This window comes from Notothenia rossii (assembly GCF_949606895.1).
Source record: "Notothenia rossii genome assembly, chromosome: 3".
In the NCBI taxonomy this organism is placed as follows: domain Eukaryota; kingdom Metazoa; phylum Chordata; class Actinopteri; order Perciformes; family Nototheniidae; genus Notothenia; species Notothenia rossii.
The window spans coordinates 50,712,644-50,724,722 of NC_136901.1; the positions used below are offsets into that span (position 1 = coordinate 50,712,644).

The following is a 12,079-nucleotide window of genomic DNA, read 5'->3' on the forward strand; positions in this document are numbered from 1 at the left end:
TCTCTGTTGCTTCAGAGGCCATAACAGACTTTGTTGATTTACCAACAGTTGGTTTAAAAATGGGTGTGGGTCCTTGTACTCCGAGTCGGGCTAACGTCCACGCTAGCTTCCACGCTAGCTGCTATATGTTTTGCATTGAGGTGATATTTGAGGCTTGATGTGCCGCAGTGATATGCGAATTCCTTTTTGCATAATTTGCAAACAACCTTGCTCTTATCGACGCTTCCATCCGTCCGTTTAAAAAAAAAAAATGTCCCATCCAACCAACCAACCAACCAACTTTGGCCAACCAAAGCGGTCTCATCAGCTTCTTCGTTCACGTTTGACTATTGTTCACTGTGGTTTGTTGTTGTCTGAAGTCATGAACGTTAGTTGGTGCTCCAGTATAATCGGTACCCCTGAAACTCATCAAGTGAGAAACGTTCCGCGGTGCAAAAATAAGTGCGATTAAAATGCGTTAATTCTTTTAACGCGTTAATTTTTGTGTAATTAATTAATCTTAATTAACGCATTAAAGTCCCGGCCCTAGTTATTATATACAAACACTGCATTTGCACTTTTTCACAAAACGAAAACCACACCATTGGGAAAGCTTAATGTTTTGTTTAATACAAAAAAACAGGGAAAGGCTTGAAAAACACTGAGAGTTGAGACTCGGGGTGCAGGGTGAGGGTCTCAGTGCAGGTATTCAGGCTCCATTGAATCCCCCTCTGGTTCTTGTGCTGAAAGAGGGAGTAACAGACAGGAGAAAGGGTTATACACATATATATATGCTACACATATAGCACACCTATTGGATGGGAAATTGCCTTGGGGAGATAAGGTGTGTTCTTTGTTCCCAACTGAAGTTATGGAACTTTATTATTTGTGAGTTTAACAAAGTATGACAAATGGCATCAGTAACAGATGTGATATGAATTTCTATAAAGTTGTCTCACATTCTTGGTCATATTTTATATACAGTATGAAATTAGTATAACATGTCAATTAAGTATAAAGTGTTTCCTAATACTGTGAATTCAACCACAATAGTATAGTGTATGGTACTATGGTATGGTATCCTAGCTTAATCTGTTATCTGTCAACGCTCCCTAAATCTACTAATTTAGGGATAATCCACTGACATCCTTTAATACACATGCTAATTTGATTCAGATGTGCTGATAATATCCGCAATATAAATCTTTAAACTTCTTCTTACCTTTAAAAGTCCGTCACGAACGGTCTATTATGCTGCAACTCTACAGCTCTGCTAGCCTTGGCGCTAACTTCCGGGGAACGATTGAGAGGCTCCACGATCCGCCATTGCTGTAAAAAAGTGGTCCATTGGAGTGAACGGAGATGACGTAACTCTCAGTCTATATGGCGCTGGGTATATATATCTATCTTAGTCTATAAATATTTAAAAAGCTATGGAAAAATATGTGCCATTATATTTCATTTGCCATATTCCATGATTCCTCGAAATAAAAAGGTAAATACTAAAATACATATAACCCCTTCAGTCCTTCAATAGCATATGTTACATTATGTGGAGGTGACACTGAGTCATAAAGGTTACTCACACAGTGTGTCACAGCCATCATGTGATAACAGTCATCATTAGGCCTGATGGTGTAGACACAAGGCCAGATTACACCTAAACAACTGTCACGGTAACTGGTCTCAGTGACCTTCAGAACGGTTGCAGACAGTGAGTTATCATGTCCAACAGCACAGTGACTCAGCGCTCAAACCTGAAAGTATGGATTCACTCCAGAGCTGTGGGCAGTGCAGAGCAGTCCTAACACAGCTAAGTAAAAGGTGAATTATACATCATTTATTATTGGCAAAGAGAAAATATTAAGCAAACATTTATAATGTCAAGCTGAAATTAAATCATAAGCCTAATACAACAAATATTTGTAAAACAAATAGGGTCCCTGAAGACGGATTGTGTTTGGCCGATTTAAAGGTCGCCAACAAGTTGTTATAAAATCCTGTTCCTTACCCCTAGATTCCACCGGTTCCGCCTGCGTCGCGTTACGACTGTATATATAAATGGACGTAGTGTCCGTGACGTCACCTATAGGCAGTGCTTGAATTGGAATAAAAAAGGTGCCAGTACTCTAAATCAGCAACAAGTATTTGGCACAAAGTCATAGTATATCCTATAATGCTGGTGGGTTTGTCTCTTTACTGTATATTTTAGAAAGGCTCACTGTAGTTGAACAAAATGACTCAGGGTGCATCTGAGATTAGAGGGGGTGCAGTGGTAAAGTGCTATTTTTATAAGTGGGGAGTGGACCTGACACCCTCTAGTCTAGGGGGGTCCGGGGGCATGCTCCCCCGGGAACATTTTTTTTTAAATATTGAAGTTAGATGCATCAATCTGTTGCACTTTGAGAGCAAAATGAAGAGATATATGGATACTTCTCAACATCCATAATGAAACAACTGTAAACAGATTTACTTTTTCTTTATGGATATACAAGAAAGTAAAGCTTGACTCCTACTGGCTGGTTAAATGACACCTCGTCCCTGAGGCCACTACCAGTTTTTTGTGCCATTTTGCTGGATTTATTTGTCAATAGCGTTGCTCCACAAAGTGATAGCCCTCTAGTTTAAATCTACTACCCCAAAAGAAACATATGGAGATGGGTTACTATTTAAAATAAATTGCAAATCTATTTGGGAACAGTGGGGCCGGTCCTCAAATCCTATAGGGGGGTACGGGGGCATGCTCCCCCGGTAAGATTTTTTTTTAAATGTTGGACTTAAATGCGTCAATCTGGTGCATTTTGAGGGGGAAATAAAGAGACTACACCCATATGAAACAAAAATGTATACATTTAAATAATCATAAAATCATAAGTACATGGCCATAACCAATAACATACAATATCCAATATGAAAAAACATTGAAACTTGTTTATTTATTTGTTTTTGGTTCATTTATAGTTGTGAGTGTGTCTGGGCTCCTGAATCGGCCTCTCCTGTCTCCCTCCTCTCCCCCTGCTCCTCTTTGAGGCAACAGCAAAGACTAGTTTTAGCTCTCAACAAGTTTATCTTACCTTTTTTCACCTACTTAACATTTTGTTTGTATTATTCATGCGTATTTTACTAATCACTACCCCCTCAAATGGAAATATGTGTTTACATAAATGGTGACCGAACCGTTTGAGACCCACTGAGATAACTTAAACTAAGTTAACTATCTAAAGACTCAGAGAGTAATTTACCTCACCAGAGCTGTAGTTATCAGCCTCTCAGTCTGACAGCAAAGGACTCTCCCTCCACCTTGTTGTTGAAACAGCTCCCTATATCCGTTAGCGCAGCTAGCTAGCACCAGATGCTAACAACAATACACGTAACCAGTGCGCGCGCTTTCTCGCTCGCTCGCGCCACACACACACCAACACACACCCTCCCGAGCTTGAATGACACACAGAGACCAATCGAGGGCATTAGTATGATCTGTATGAAAGTGGCAATGTCGGCAGGCCACGTCATGTAGACAGCCAGTCACCCTCTGTGAGGCAGAGTCAGACCCTCATTTGCGCTGCGTTGCGTTTACAATATATACGTATATTGCCGGCGGCTGAGTACCGGCATTTTACTGAGTACCGGCACCTTGCCGGTACTCAGTAAGAAGTGCCGGTACCACATGGGTAAAAATCAGAAGTGCCGGTACTGCGTACCGGTGAGTACCGGCCCAATTCAAGCACTGCCTATAGGATTCTGCAGAGTTGCAGAGAAGCTCTTAGTAGGCGGAGTCGGCCACTAACGGCTTGACAGCGACGTCAGAGTCTAATCCCGCCTGCTCCAAATAAGGGCAAAGAGGCGGAGCAGAGGCGGGACCTGCTGCCTCCGAACTGGAAGTAAACAGAGCTAGCTCAGGCTAAGAAGCTAAGCTAACATGAAATACATGCATACCAAGTTACTGCTAACAGTGTAGTTCCCCTATATAAACGTTACATTCATAATCAAATGAGACAATCTGCAAAAGAATTAGCTATATTTTGTTATTCTTAATGCTTGTCATTCACACGTTAAGAAAAGACGGACTCCACCGCCCGGACGTAACGGAGCCGCCCGCAGTGATCTAGCTCCGGGACGCCGGCTGGAGCTAGCCCCCTGCGGCTCTGTTAGCTCCGGCGGCCACTACTGGGATAATTAGATCCCCTATTAACATTTGCTCCCGTTTAGCATTATGGGCGTCGTAGCCATAGACTATAAAAGTCTTACCCAAGGCTGAATCATAAACTAAAATGTATATGTATGTATAAAGGGTTACGTCCTTAGCTGGCTAATAAGTAACAAGCTAAGCTACCAAGAACACAAACACCTGCGAACGGGATTGACATGTATAATATCATCATTTTAGACTTCTTGGAAGTTCTGTTAGTACATTCAAGCGCACAACACGACATTTTAATTGTCTGGTATTTGTAACAATATTCCTTAAAAGGCACAATCACCACGAACACGGCTAAAGCTAAAGGGTCAAGTACAGTACTATGACTAACTAACATTGTAGCCTCTATGGTTGTAGCCTAGCAGAGTGGAGAAGTTGCTGTTAGCTGACAGTGAGGGATGTACATGTCCATCAAAGTGACCACGCCCTAATTTATGCAAAAGCTTTAAGACCTAATATAAATAAAAGGGTCGTGTTAGAAAACAATTCACTCGCAGATTCATAATCATGAAGGTGGAATCTAACTATATCGATAATAATATTTATTGCATCCATGGATAGAAACATGTTTTTTTCTGCTGTAAAGTTGGGCATTTTAACATGGGGGTCTATGGAAATTGCAGTGTGTTGCACTTCCGTATTGGCGTCCCGGCTGTTCCCCAGAGTTTGCCGCTTGGTTTCGACCGCGTTACGACCGCGTTACGGCTGCGCCGCAGGTTTGACAAGATCGCGGCCACTCTAGTCAATGGGTGCTATTCCACCAGACGCGCTGCGTTACGCCTCAGAAGCGTCCCAGAAGCGTCTCGCCGCTGGCCTCCGCTCGAAATAGGATTCAAGTCTATTTTTCGACGCAAGGCGTTGCAGAGGCAGCGGGCAGGAAGTGGACCGGTGACAGCATCCGGCCCATCCCCAAAATAAACTCCTTTTGCAGACCCTATCCCTCCGCAGTCTTTCAAGTCGGAGGAGAAATGCCAGCGTTCTCCTCCTGTTTACAGGCACTGTGTAAATTATATATATAGAATAATTTTGAGGATGAATGCATTTTTTTTTTACCACTAAAATACAGCAACACATCTTTGATTCATGTCGTTTAACTGGAATATTACAATTATTATTAACTTTGTCTGTACAAAGTAGCCTGTCCAGGAAATATGCCCAAATCAACAAAAACTGCGAGCCGGCAGGCAAGACGCTCCACTTCTGAAACGCTTCTGAAACGCGCCCGGTGGGTTATGACGCCGGAGGAGGCCGGACCAAAACCGCGGCGCAGCCGTAACGTGACGCAGATGGACCCGGTGGAATCGAGGGGTTAGTGTTTTTGCACAGTGTCTGAAGGATTGATGCTCATGGACCTTGACTCAAACTGAGCATCCCAATTTGTTTTTAGCTTATAAATTGGTATATTTTACAACACATTCATGCCAATGCAAACATTTGCATTTTTTAAAGCAGTGTCATTGTTGGTTTGAACGCCGCCCAAGTCTAAAGTGGCCATTTATACTTCTGACAGATTAACTGGAGACACTGAACTCCTAATACAAGTTGTATTGCTGAAAGCTCCGGGACTTGTCCAGTTTTATTGGGGAACTTCAAAAAGTTCAATGTTTTCCAATCGTAAACAAAGTACGTCTACTCACATTCCATCATCTAGAGAGGTTTTAAATGAGTAAGACAAATGAATATACTTTTCTTTGACTTAATAAAAGAGTAATCCACTTTTCAACTTCATTGTTACAGGTTTTTTGTTTCAGTAGGTCTTATGTAAAATCCTTTTTGGATTCAACTGAGATCATGATCACTGATGCATAACTCTCAAGTCAAATCTTGTCACCACCAACCCCGACGTCCAATCAGATGTGAGATAATTTAACTCTTGGCACCTTGTCAGACAGTTTCTCCCACAGTCTGGAGACACTACCTGGGAACGTGTAGGTGGGAGGAGTGTGTATGTGTGTTTTATCTCGCATGGATGACCAAGGGCAATCAAGAGTAAATGTGCGAGTGTGAGTTTTTTGCTCCGATGGGAATTTCACAGCTTGCCGTCTGACAGTCAGTGTGACTCTTATCAATGGATACCTGTCAATTGGCAGCGAATTGCTTTGAAATAAACCAAATATCTTCCCACACCAATCCATCTTCCAAAAGCTCTTTATTACTATGATCTGGCAGTATGACTTCAACACACACAACTCCAACCGTTTTTTGTTCTTTCTTTTTTATTTACATTAGTAGTAATTAAGTCAGTAAATCATATATTTGTCATTTGAAGTGAACTTTTACACACCCAACTCTTGAATCTCTGCTTAATGAGGTTGTGTTGTGATGTTAATAAGCAGTTTTTATTTGTGATGCTGTACCTGACCACAGGGTTTGTGTTTTATTACTCCTGGCAGTGGATAGCACACACACTGAGGTGCCAGATAAACCAGCATGCCTAGCATCAGTTAGGGTCGAACAAAATGAACTTCTGTTCTTGCACATGCTGGCTGTAGCAATCTTCCAAACAGCAGACATCTTTGGCTTTTTGCAAACATCTGCTTTAGCAGCTAAGCAAGAATGGTGCACAAAGTCTGTGGCTGAAAGCAGCTTGAGCATCAGACAAGGACATGAAGTCAGTTTTGGTTTACAGTAGATACCATTTTCCCCAAACTTTTTTTCTTGGCTACAACCAAGCCTCAAAGAAAGTGTTTGAAAGCTTAATTTTGTAGTAAGCAAACCATTAGATTACAAATTTCATGTGAATCATGTGAAGCCCAAAAAGACATGTTCCAATTGACCTTCACTCGTAAAGAGACTTCTGTAAATCAGAAGGTATTCTTTAAGAGTTTTGAAGGTTCATTTTAACATTTCACTTATACGCAAATAGTTATTTCACCTTCTCCAATCTTTTGCTCAACAAATCTTCACTAATACCTCATCAAGACTTTAGGACTGTTTTAATTTGATTGATTGACAGTGGCCTGGCAACACAAATGTCATCATATTCCAATGTCGCTGAATCCTGATTGGTGCATGGGAGTATGTGACCTAACTTAAAGAATTTCCTTTGAAAAAGGGATGTGAAATATGGACTATAAACCTGACATTGGTTTGTGTGTGAAATCTTCAGACGCAAGGGCAGAGCTTCCCCATTCAGGTGAAGATTGCTTGCCTGGAAGCTCTAATACTCAAATGTGAAGATGTCCTTTGAAATGTCATAATGCAGCTGCGGCTTTGTTTCTTTCTCTTGTGTCCTGCCCTGCAGCATATCCTTTTAAGTTTTGCAATCTCTCTTCACTGGGGCTCTTGGTTTATTTGTGACTTTTATTTCTTTTTTTAATCTAAGGAGGGTAAAACATGCTGCCTGTTGCCTTTATGAAGGAAGAAAAATACTGAGCATTTATGATAAGGGCATGGCTGTGTGTTTTATTGAAGAAAGATGGAAAGAAAGAATGGAAGCCAAAAAGGAAAATGTTTAGTAAGGAAGTAGAAAGTAAGAAATTAGATATTAAAGTCAAGATAAAAGTTGACAGCTAGATGTAAGAACAAAAATTGCAGAGATTTTTTTTCCACAAATCCGAGAGCTCTTCCTGTTGTTTGATATCAAACATAGTGCTCAGATTCACTCAGAAAAGGAGCCCAGAGTAATAATACACTGGAGACAACATGACAGAAAACCACGTTTTCTGAAGTCACGTTTCAAGGCCTTCAAACATGCTAACTAAAAATATCTAACATTTGTGTACTTAAAGTGGAAGAAAGTGTCAACCGTCACTTGCACAAGCTTGCTAGTTTATTAGGATCAAGGGATATTTTTTGGGTGAAAGCTGTTGTGGGCTTTCATGTTAGAAAATAAGAATCCTGCACATGAGTCCGTATCCACACAGAAAGTTGGCTATGTTTGCTATATATTTCACTATTTCACTTTTTAAACTATTTTCCTCTTGTATTTACTATTTACTTGCACTATATTTTTCTGTTTATCTGTGTTTTGTGTTTCTCTGTTGGAGAAGCCTGTGACACAAGATTTTCATTGACATAACTACACTGTAGCTATGTTCGTTTGACAAATAAAGAACCTTGAACCTAACCCAAGTGCACAATTATGCAAAACAACCTGAGCTAATTCACTTAGGTCTGACCATAAATAAATAAATAAAGGTAAATCGATAACCAATGTTAAAGACACAAGAATAGCTAAGAAATGTCTGTGATTATAAATCTATGAATATTTTGTTCTACTGTTACATGTTCTGGAAACCAAATGCTAAGACTATTGGATTTATGACCAAACTATTGTAAATATTGAAATCCAAACGGTGGCATATAAAGAATACACATTCCCAACATAAGTTTTGCAGTTCACAATACATCCATCTTCGCCTTGCATTACACACTTTTTCTGGTTCCCTGCTGCATTTGGGATCAAACACTGCCCGTTCCAAATCATATCATCTCCATACCTTATGTTATGATTTTATGCAAGAGGTTTTTTTCAAATATGTATATATTGTACAAAGAGATACACTGAAAAGTGATTTCACCATTAATTATAAAAATCAGAAACAGGTTTATTGCCAAGTAGGTTTTACATATGAGGAATTTGCCTCGGCTTATATGGTGCATACATGAAGTTAAAGAAGATACATTGTAAGTAAAACAACCTAACACTAAAAACAATTAGAAAAACATACTAAGAAAAACTAAACTATCATAACATTAAAATATCAAAGATTATTCACATGAAAAATAGATAGGCCTACACAGAAAACTAAACACAGTATACTGTGACAAAATACGCTGAGTAATACATTTAAAACACATGTGCAGTATTGTTATTGAAATGTGTATTTTACTATTCTTTAAAATGATTATTTAATAGACCTTCTGTGCCTGACTTACTGTTGGTAAGCCATCATTTCATAACCATTGTTTTTCGGGAGGCAACGCATCTCGTTCAAACTCTAGTGTTATCCAGTTTTTGCTAATGTTGTAAACTTCCAGAAAGCTTTGCTGGTGTCAAACAGAAGGGCTGTGACACTTGTGAAATTCATGCACACATAACACCGTATGCAACCGGGATTCAGAGAGACTCTCACTGAAAATTTGTGTTGATGTTCTAAGAGAAAGTTTTGAACCGAAATGCAAACACAAGTTCACTTTAGATACAAAGTGCTGATGGGAGTAGATTTGTTGTGTGTTTGTGTGTGTGGAGTTTTAGCCTCTCCAATCTTCGAAGCAGTCATTTTATCTCAGTGCATACACTCTTATCACAAACACAACACACGCACACACACACACACACACACACACACACACACACACACACACACACACACACACACACACACACACACACACACACACACACACACACACACACACACACACACACACACACACACACACACACACACACACACACACACACACACACACACACACACACACACACACACCTGAATGCCACTGAGTAACAGTCTTCTGTGATTACATTGTGTAATTCTCCTAGGACTTACACCAACACACACCTCACTGCTACCAAGTAATCGCCTCCTATGATTACATTGCATGTTCCTTCAAGATCTGCACTCACATGCCGCAAGACTCTCTCTCACACACACTCTCTCACACACACACACACACACACACACACACACACACACACACACACACACACACACACACACACACACACACACACACACACACACACACACACACACACACACACACACAAACCAATGTGCGCAAAGCCATTTTACCCAGAGGAATAATCTCTGTGGCTGCTATTTAGAGTGAGCGAGTTTCCTCTAACTGGATTACTGCAGCCACTCCTGCTGCTGCCACAGGGGAGATAGAGCCGGGATGGAAAGGCTTTCCAGAAACCGAAGAGCTACCAGAAAAAGGTGGGGCAGCAGCCGTCAAATCTAACTTTGATCTCAAAACTCAAATTTACATACGTTGGAGTTAGGTCTCCTGGCACATGTCCACAACATTCGCCTTTGCCCAAAAGAGAGGGAAGGAAAAAAGCTGCCTCCATCAAATGTTGTGCTGATCAGGAAAAGAGTTGGCAAAGCACTTTCTTTTCATTTGAGGACCACTGTGATACCTGCTACAATCAGCAAACACTACTTAGGTGCAACTCCTAAATTTCTACGTATAAACCTGGAAACTTTTAACATTAAAACACATTTTATTTATCGTTCCTCTTGTGAATTAGTTGCTAACAAAATGCCATATTGTCCTGGGGCCTCATTTATAACGCCGTGCGTAGGATTCACGTGGGTAGGTTGCTTACGTAGTAGAAATCCAAAAAATAGGTACAGACATTTTCCGACATTTTCCGATTCACCAAACATTGCTTACCGGCGAGGAAAGTGCGTACAGCACTTCCTACGCTGGTTTCCCTTTATAAATCACAATCGACTCGAAATGCGGTGCAGCTTTTGCGGACTTCACGTAACGCCCATATTTGCCTATACATAGTCAAAGAAACGCATATTCATTCATTCATTTTGACTGACTTTATGAAGAAGATCGCAGGAAATGATGATAGAACAGCTAAAAAAAACATCTCACACCGTGTCGGATTTTGGTTATTTTGGGGAGGTCGAGATAAATAATATTGTTTGGTGGATGCAGTTTGAACCAGAGTAGCAGCATGGAGGTCGGATCGTCACCAAAATAAATAAATAACTGGTCCGAAAAAGGTTAATGACAAAAAAAATACACATAGCCTTCCTCAGGCAGTGTGTTTTTACCGGGGACAGGAGACACCCCCTTGATGAGAAACTGTAAGAAATGATTGGGGAATCCCTCCGGAGTGGAGTCATGACGACTGGATCTGAATTATGTTTTTGTATTTGGTGGTTTGTGTTCAAGCTTTCGATCAGCTGTGCACGCTACAACACACTCTCACTCCATAATCGTCCAGGAGCAACGTTTGGTCAGGGTCCCGTGGCGTGCAGTTGTGACGCTCCTAGGCTCCTTCAGCTTCATAAAGGGACGCAAATAGCTTTTAACTGATTGCAATGTATTCCCATCTGTGGCGGGATTTGACGCTCATGGAAACACGGCATTCGTTTGTGTCGGCTGCCCTTAAAAGGCAATGTGAGCGTCCATTCCCATTGGATAACGAAGAATTGCACACCCGGAAGTAGGTACACCCATTACTGTCGATTGATTTTACAGTGATATCTGCACTACTCATCGACTAAAAAACACCAGATTATCCTTGTTAATTACACAACATTGATTGGTTTAAATTGTGTGCAATGCTTTTGTGTTTTTCCCCTTAAATTCTGAGAAACAACTTGTTTTCTCTGAAATGTGGAGCGCCAAAGAGACTACACTACCCACAATCCCCAGCTATTGTTGTGACGACGTTTGTCCGCTTTGCGACAGACCTCGTGATAAGTCAACAAGCTCTGCGATTGGATGAAACATCAATTCATACAAAAAAAAATCATACTTTATTCCCCCTATTCTTGCTTTTTCTCTTTGAAAGTCATCACATAAATGCATTGTAATAAATGGCAGTTGTGACGCACCGAGTCTCCTTCAGCTTCATAAACAGACGCACCTGATTGCAATGTATTTCCATCCAGCTGTCCACTGCAGTTAAGGCGCTGAGCGACCCTTCCCATTGGATAAGAGAGAATGTTACACCCGGAAGTGAGTATTCTCCTCATTGTTTATTGATTTTACAGTGATATCCCCACTACTCATTATCCTTGTTAATTAAACGACATTGATAGGTTTTAGTTCACAATGCTTTTGTCACGTTTTCCCCTTCAATTCTGAGAAACAAGTAGTTTTCTATGAGTTTTGGATGGCCGAAGACACTACACTATCCAAAATCCTCAGCTATTGTTGTGACGACGCCTGTCCGCTTTGCGATTACATTACCCACAATCCTCA

The 12,079-nt window shown here is 40.7% G+C and overlaps 1 protein-coding gene across 2 annotated transcripts in view; it reads right to left on the minus strand.

Annotated features, from left to right (window-relative positions):
* Positions 1–656: 656 nt before the first annotated feature.
* Positions 657–12,079, minus strand: part of LOC307033208 (uncharacterized protein) — a 234,840-nt gene continuing 223,417 nt past the window's right edge. For both annotated transcript variants that reach the window (XM_079671594.1, XM_079671593.1), the window contains 2 exons: positions 1,202–1,308; positions 657–722 (listed from right to left, as the gene is read on the minus strand). The gene's annotated coding sequence lies outside the window, so the exon portion shown is untranslated. The remainder of the gene's footprint in view (positions 723–1,201; positions 1,309–12,079) is intronic.